Raw genomic sequence first — 9,240 nt, 5'->3', positions numbered from 1 at the left:
TTTAATAAAATTTATATGCCTATGGTTTCAATTATCAGAAGTCAAAAACTATACAATAAATAGGAAGAAAATTAGAGGCAACAGTCTTACATCAACAAATTAACATATTAGGAAAAAAAAAGAAAAAGAAAAAAAAGTAAAACAAATTCACATGAAAATTAGATTGGCAGAAAAATTAGGGATACTGTTAATGAATCAATGTACTAGTTCATACAAATAAATTAAATGTTTTGACCCTTATAATCTGAACTAGTTTTAGTGTACGTGCATTGCACATGTTTTTTGGGTCAATCAATAAAAAAGGTAGAAAATTTAAAATAAGAATGAAATATATGTAATAGCAATTGACATTGAGATAAATACAACATTCCTTTATTGAAAATAATTATTTTAGTCTATCAATTTTTACTTACGCCGTCATATTTATCTAATAATATAGACAGATAAATATACATATAAATGCCTTAAAACTATAATTTATAGTTTTTACGCACGTACATTACAATGCATTTTGTATTATTATAAGATTTAAAAGTAAAATGTCGAAAGATATATATATGCCACATTTTAAGGAGAAATTCTTTTATACTTTCTAATAAATGAAATTATCTTGTAAGTTCAAGCTTAAGTAAGACAGAATTATATACAAGATAATAAATTTATATTTGATTCTTTTAGGAGCAAACTCACAGCAGCTTTTTGTCACGACTATAACCCGGACCCGGTCGTGATGGCGCCTCTCGTGAAGACAAGGCCAGCCAACTATTCCCAATTCGACGTTAAACAGTTAATCAACAATAAAATAGCCTAAACCATGATTAAGAATACGAAGTGGCAGATAATATCAATAAAATGCGGAAGTACAACCCAACACAACCCTAACCGGGATGTCACAAATCTTGAGCGTCTATAGGCCATAATACAAGTCTGCTAAATCCATAAACTAGTACAAACGTTTGAAGGGAAATAGAAATGATAAAAGAGTAGAGACACGGTGCTGCGAACGTCAATAGCTACCTCGTAGTCTCCGAACGCTCGCTTGAAACTGGAGGGATCAGCACTCGGGAGCGGTACTAGATATGCCTGAATCTACACACATGGTGCAGGGAGTAAAATGAGCACTCCAACTCAGTTAGTAACAAATGTAAATAACGAGTGAAAGTAAGAAAACACGTAAGGCACAAGGCATTCTATAATGAAGCAGTAAAACAATTTAAAAGCAGTAAAACAGTGGAAAGTCAAGTAAAATCCTCTTTCAACAAATAAACAAGTAATGGACAAGTAATTAAGCTAAAGCAACCAAATAGAAGTTCGCCCCTCGGGCGCAGTATCACCACATCCGCCCCTCGGGCAATATCTTAGAATAATACCAGCCCCTCGGGCTCAATCTCACATCACAATGGGTACCCACGCTCACTGGGGGTGTGCAGACTCTTGGAGGGACCCCTTACGATCCAAGCGCAATATCAAGCCATCTCGTGGCATCATCTCTAAGCTCTCAGCCTCATAACAACAAGCCACCTTGTGGCGTACATATCTCAGGCCCTCGGCCTCAAATCAGTATCACTGTTTTCCTCACAACTAGGCCCTCGGCCTTACTCAGTCAAAATTACTCACAAGCCCCTCGGGCAATAGTAAAACAATATTTCTCAGCCCAAATATCATTTAAAAGATCATGTAAGTGTTAAAAACAGAGTAGACATGGCTGAGTACAAAAAACAATAAAATATAACATGACTGAGTTCAAGTAATAAGTCAAAACAGTGAGGAAATAGTAATGAAAATCCCCGAAGGGTTCAAATAGTTGGCACGAAGCCCAAATATGACATTCAGCCCAAATAATGGTGATAACAAATAGTTTTCAGTCAAATACGCGGTAAAATCATCAATCGGGATAGACCAAGTCACAATCCCCAATAGTGCACGACTCCACACCCGTCATCAAGCATGTGTCTCACCTCAATATAGTACTATGATGTGCAAATCCGGGGTTTCAAACCCTCAGGACATTATTTACAATCATTACTCACCTCGAACCGATGAAATCTCTAGCTCGCGATGCCTTTGCCCCTCGAATCGGCCTCCATGCGCATTGAATCTATCCAAAATCAGAACGAGGACGTCAAAATATGCTAAAGGAACAAAGCCCAAGCGAAAACAATCAATAAAGGGCACAAATTTCGAGATTACCAAAACCCAACCCCCGCGCCCACATCTCAAAATTCAGTAAATTTTAAACCAATAGATTCCTTATCTTCCCACGAGTCTATGCATATCAAGAATACTAAAATCGGAGTCCAAATAACCCCTCAAATCCTCAAATTAAAGCCTCTTAAGCTCAAGCCTTAATCCTCCATTTTTAGCCCTTTAATTCCTTTAATTTCAGCCTTAATTCATGAAATACTACCATAGAAATGTATTTTAGGTCCAAAATCCTTACCTTAATGAAGTTCCCTTGAAATACCTCTTTCAAATCGCCCAAAAAGCTCCAAGGCCGAAGTTAAAAATAGTGGAATAGCTCCATTTCGCGAAATGAAATAACTTATATGTTCTGCCAGGCCTTTCCGCATCTGCGGTCCAAAACCCGCTTCTGCGGTACCGCATATGCGGTCTAATCCTCCGCTTCTGCGAAATTCACTTAGGACCAAATATCGCATCTGCGGTCCACTTACCGCATCTGCGACTCCGCAGGTGCTGTCCCTCTACCGCATCTGCGGTTCCTGACTCTACCTCACTATTCCGTATCTGCGAGCCTCCCTCCGCATCTGCGATTCCGCAGATGCGATCCCATTAGCCGCTTCTGTCGTTTCCTATTCCTCAAGCCTCTCCCGCTTCTGTGGCCAAATATCTTCTTACGTGGCACCGCACTTGCAATCCCTAAACCGCAGGTGCGAAACCACCAGAAGCAGCTAAACTTCAGCAGCTGCAATAACATCTCAACTCCTCCGTCAACCATCCGAAATCACCCTGAGGCCCCCGAGACCTCAACCAAAAGTACCAACATAACCCTATACCTTATTCAAACTTGTTCCAATCATCAAAACACTTCAAACAACAGTAAAACAACCAAAACACCTCGGATTCAAGCCTAAGTTTCTAAAATCTTCCAAATTCCGCTTTTGATAAAAAACCCAACCAAACTACATCCGAATAACCTGAAATTTTGCACACACATCTTGAATGACCCAACAAAACTACTGCGGCTCTCGGAATTACATTCCGACCCCTATATCAAAATCTCGCCTAGCATCCGGAAATCGCCAAAATATCAACTTCGCTAATTCAAGCCTAAATCTACTCCAAACCTCCAAAACCCATTCCGATCACGCTCCTAATCCATAAATCACCTCCCAAAACTAACCGAACCATCGGAACTCGCATCCGAGCCCTCTAACACATAAGTCAATATCCGGTTGACGTTTTCAACTCAAACTTCCTTAAAAGAGACTAAGTGTCTCAAACCTTACCAAAATTATTCTGGACTCGATCCGACCAACCCGATACCATAAAACACGGATAACGAAGCATAAAGAAGCAGAAATGGGGGAAACGGAGCGGTAACTCATGAGACGACTAGCCGGGTCGTCACATCCTCCCCAATTTAAATAAACGTTTGTCCGCGAACGAATCAAGAAACATACCTGAAGCCTCAAACAGGTGAGGATATCTGCTCCGCCTCTCCCGCTCGGTCTCCCAGGTAGCCTCCTCCACGGGCCGACCTCTCCACGGTACTTTCACTGAAGCTATATCCTTTGACCTCAACTTTCAAACCTGCCGACCCAAAATAACTACTAGCTCCACATCATAAGTCAAATCATCATCCAACTGAACCGTGCTGAAATCCAAAACATGAGACGGAGCCCTAATATACTTCCGGAGCATAAAAACATGAAATACCGGATGCACATTCGACAAGCTGGGTGGCAAAGCAAGCTCATAAGCCACCTCCCCGATCCCCCGGAGCACCTCAAAAGGCCCAATGAACCGCGGACTCAATTTCCCTTTCTTTACAAATCTCATAACACCCTTCATGGGTGAAACCTTCAACAGAACCTTCTCGCCAACCATGTAGGACACATCTCGAACCTTCCGGTCAGCATAACTCTTTTATCTCGACTGCGCTGTACGAAGCCTCTCCTGAATCACCTTCACCTTTTCTAAAGCATCCTACACCAAATCAGTCCCCAATAGCCTAGCCTCGCCGGGCTCGAACCAACCAACTGGAGATCTACACCACCTCCCATACAAAGCCTCATATGGAGCCATCTGAATACTCGACTAGTAGCTGTTGTTATAAGCAAACTCTGCAAGCAGTAGAAACTGATCCCACGATCCTCCAAAATCAATGACACAAGCACGCAACATGTCCTCCAATATCTGAATAGTGCGCTCGGACTGCCCGTCCGTCTGAGGATGAAAAGTTGTGCTCAACTCCACCTGAGTACCCAACTCTCTTTGCACGTCCATCCAAAACTGCGAAGTGAACTGAGTACCTTTATCTAAAATGATGGGAACTGGGACACCATGCAAGCGAACAATCTCTCGGATATAGATCCCTGCCAACCGCTTTGAAGAATAGGTAGTACACACAGGAATGAAGTGCACGGCCGATCCACAATCACCCAAATAGTATCAAACTTTCTCAAAACCCGTGGAAGTCCAACAAAAAATCCATAGTGATTCTCTCCCACTTCCACTCGGGAATAACCATTTGCTGAAGCAAGCCACCCGATCTATGATGCTCATATTTCACTTGCTGACAATTTAGACACCGAGCCACAAATCCTACAATATCTTTCTTCATTCTTCTCCACCAATAGTGCTGCCTCAAATCCTGATATATCTTCGCGGCACCCGGATGAATAGAATACCGCGAGCTATGGGCCTCCTCCAGAATCAACTCCCGAAGACCATCCACATTGGACACGCAAATCCGGTCCTGCATCCTCAACACCCCATCATCGCCAATGGTCACATCTCTAGCATCATCATGTTGAACTCTGTCCCTAAGGACAAGCAAATGCGGATCATCATACTGGCGCTCTCTGATGCACTTATATAAGGAAGACCGAGAAACCACACAAGCCAACACCCGACTGGGCTCCAAAATATCCAACCTCACGAACCGATTGGACAAGGCCTGAACATCAACTGCAAGAGGTCTCTCCCCAACTGGAATATATGCCAAACTCCCCATACTCACTGCCTTTCGGCTCAAAGCATCGGCCACCACATTGGCCTTTCCCCGATGGTACAATATAGTGATATCATAATCCTTAAGCAACTCCAACCATCTCCGCTGCCTCAAATTAAGATCCTTTTGATTGAACAAATGCTGGAGACTGCGATGATCAGTGAACACTTCACAAGATACTCCATACAAGTAATGCCTCCAAATCTTTAATGTGTGAACTATAGAAGCCAACTCCAAATCATGAACGGGGTAGTTCTTCTCATGGAGCTTCAATTGACGAGAAGCATAAGCAATAACTCTACCCTCCTACATCAACACACAACCAATCCCAACTCTCGAAGCATCACAATACACGGTATATGAACCTGAAGCTGATGATAAAACCAGCACTGGAGTTGTGGTCAAGGCTGTCTTGAGCTTCTAAAAGCTCTTGTCACACCTCCAATTTCCACCCGCGAGGGGCGTAGGGAGTTTTTTCAAATTAAAGGACGATCGAAACGGAATTTATTTATTTATTTTAGAGTCGCCACTTGGGAGATTTAGGGTGTCCCAAGTCACCAATTTTAATCCCGAATCGAGGAAAAGAATGACTCTGTATTACAGTCTGCGAACCAGAAATCCGGATAAGGAATTCTGTTAACCCGGGAGAAGGTATTAGGCATTCCCGAGTTCCGTGGTTCTAGCACGGTCGCTCAATTGTCATATTTGGCTCATTTATCTGATTTTTAAACAATTAAGAACTTATATGCAAATTTAACTTTTAAAACCGTTTTTATCATTATTTATTTTATACAAAATTGCAACGTCGTGAAAACGCATCTCGAACCACGCCACAACCAGTGCACACGTGATTTGTTGACGCATTTTGACTTCGTCAAGATCGTGACTTGGGTTACATAAATGTACACCCGTATTTAAGAAAATAACCTTATTAAATATGCGCCAAAATACTACGCGTTATGATACTATTAGGTAGGACTGTGAATTTTACTAAATCGCCCATCTCGGAATCTAGGTATTTTCTTATATTAAAAAAAATAAATAAAATTGGAGGACTGCAATTTTTTGTATTATTTATATTTATTTATTTTTTAGCGAGATCCTCCCTTATTTTATGAATACCCTTTAATGACAACATCTTTATTATTACTAAGTTTGTCTATAATTATGAAGTCAATCTCTACATACTTAAAAATAACATATTAATTACTAATTTAAAACAAATATTAATGGAAAGTAATATTACTAAAATTATAATTACAAACAACATGGAATTGTCAAAAAATAATAAAAAAAACTAATTATCCCATAGTTGGATTAAAATTCATATTGTTAGTATGACTTAAGCTTATTGAAATTAATTATTTACAAATACTGAAAATTGGAAAAAAAACTTGATTACTAAACCATATTTCTAAAAATTAAACAATTTAACCTTAACTAACCTTGTTTTAATTCACATCATGTCCTAATACTTGATTCGCAAACTAATTCATGTTTTAACTGAAATTAACTACATGATTCCGATTAACTTAACGTTGACAAAAAAAACTTATGAATAAGGAACTTAGTCAATTTTTGTCAAACTGATTCAATAACGCCATTTTTTACGTTATTTCTTCTATTTTGATTATTAAACAATTTTAATTAGTAATCAGGCTTAAATATATTTCCTAATAATTCGGTTAAGGCGTTATTTAATATATCGCTATAACATGCCTAATTATGCCAAATGACAATGATTTACAGAATAATAATACATGAATAATCTAAATACAATACAAAAAAAAAAATTAAAACTAAATTAAAAATTTAACACTCCATTCTTCATTTCGGCTTACAAAATGCCAAAATTATAGTTGTGTACCTGATATTGTCAATATAAGAAGAAGAAAGTCAGCAACGTAATACGTAACACAGTAACAACAACAATAACCAGCAATAACCAGTCAACGAAAACCCCAGTGACAGATTTGAAAAATTCAAAATAAAATCCAGGAATGCCAAAAATAACGGACAGAAACCAAGGGAAATTTTCAGATTTTTGAAAGGCTAGTTAATCTTCAACCCTTAATTTCTACACCTGTATACCAGAATATTTATCAGGTGTGTACTACTCTCTCTTCTAATTTTCAACTTTTATTTTTATTTTTCTTTGTATGTTTTTTCTTTTCTTGAGAGTTTCAATGTTTTTTTTTCGGAATAAATGTTCAGCTCTTTTTCCTCTCTAATCTGTTCTCTCTCTATTCTCTATCTGTGTTTGTATATCTGTCTCTAAAATCTGATTCAAGACCTCCTATATATATCCATCCCAAACCTTTTAATTCATTAATAAAACCAACATTTTCTCCTACCAACCCCATTATCTTCTCACTCATCCCCATTACATTAAATAAATATATCAATCATACCCCATTATATTTTGTCCTCCATGCTTACCATAAACAATTACCATATTCCCCTCCACTATATTTTGTCTTGTCCCCCATTTATATTAAACAACTATATCACCTACACCCCATTACCTTTTATCCCCCATGCTTAACATAAAGAATTACTAAAAGTACAATTCCTAAACTACCCCTCCAACCTTATTGCAATTACTATTTTACCCCTGGACGTACTGCAATTTACCAAACTACCCTCATCAGCTATAACTAATCAATTAATCAAACTCAACCAAAATATAGCCAATATGACCAATTTCTACACAAATTCAAATAACAAATCACATGAACATGATTTCTTCAACATTTCAACAACAAATCACTTGAACACAAATTGAACAACAAAGAACAACTAAAATTTTGATTGAACAATATTTTAGCAACAAACAAACCTATTTTCAAATTCAACAACAACAAACAAGTATATTCAGATTTCTAAATTCAATAATATTGAATTTAAAATCAACTCTAACAACATTACAAACAACAATTCCTATATTAAACTTAAACAAGATTATGAGACAAATTCAAGAAATAATCATAAATGATAAACAAGAAATCAAACTATACAAATTTCGGATTCAAGATCAACCAAACAAAGTATGAACATGAATCAAAATATTCAATAACAATAACAAACAAACTTTGTTCAAACTTCGAATTAAATTTAAACAAAACAAATAAATATATTCAAATCACTAATCTTCAAATAATCAACTAATCTTTCTTAAATTAAATCCAACAAAACTTATAACAAAGATGCATGATCCAAAAATTAAAACCAAAACATAACTTCGCATTAAATTACTAAATTAAAAACGAACTTCAAACAAGATGAACACGAACTAAATCTATATTAACAACAAACAACAGATTTGAACGATTTAAACTAATACCTTTCTATATTTAAACTAAATCCTCTTAAAATTAATAAAACAAACTGAAAAATAATTAAATTGAATCTTCAACTTAAATCTAACAACAATATAATTAAACTAACAATTTTTATCTAAAATAAATAAGAAAACTAAAGCAAACTTATACTAATTCCAAATCTGAAAATATCAAACAAATTATGAAAGAAATAAAACTTAGAACAACTAACCGTAAATGACCAACGACGAACATCGAACGAACTCTAAACGAAACCAACGAAACTTGGGAGACGTCGAAGCAACAAACATCATTCGAGGTGAAAGATGAAGAAGTACGCATCAAGAAGAAGAAGACTGGAACGCAGCAGCAGCACAAAACAGTGGCGGACAGCAGTACGGGCAGCAGCGGCGACAGGCAGCAGCAGCGGCAACAGCGGCGGCGACAGGCAGCAGCAGCGACGCAGCAACGACAGCATCAGTAGCGGCTTGTTTGGACGACGCAGCAGTAGGGGAAGCCATGGACGACGCAGCATCAAGGTGACGATGAAGCTCGTCCATGGCTGGACGTAACAGAAGGAGCAGAAACTAACTGAAACACAGCGGGGGAGGCAGCAGCGCGCACAACGGAGGTTTGACGAAGAAGATGAAGCAACGGAGAAACCATGAACGACGTCGGCGGAGAAGATGAAGACGTGAAGATGGAGGGGAAGCCATGGTTGGGGTG

The sequence above is a fragment of the Nicotiana tabacum genome, chromosome 10 (genome assembly GCF_000715075.1).
Source record: "Nicotiana tabacum cultivar K326 chromosome 10, ASM71507v2, whole genome shotgun sequence".
Lineage (NCBI taxonomy): Eukaryota > Viridiplantae > Streptophyta > Magnoliopsida > Solanales > Solanaceae > Nicotiana > Nicotiana tabacum.
The sequence above is the reverse complement of the archived record's forward strand: the minus strand, read 5'-3'. Positions refer to the sequence as shown.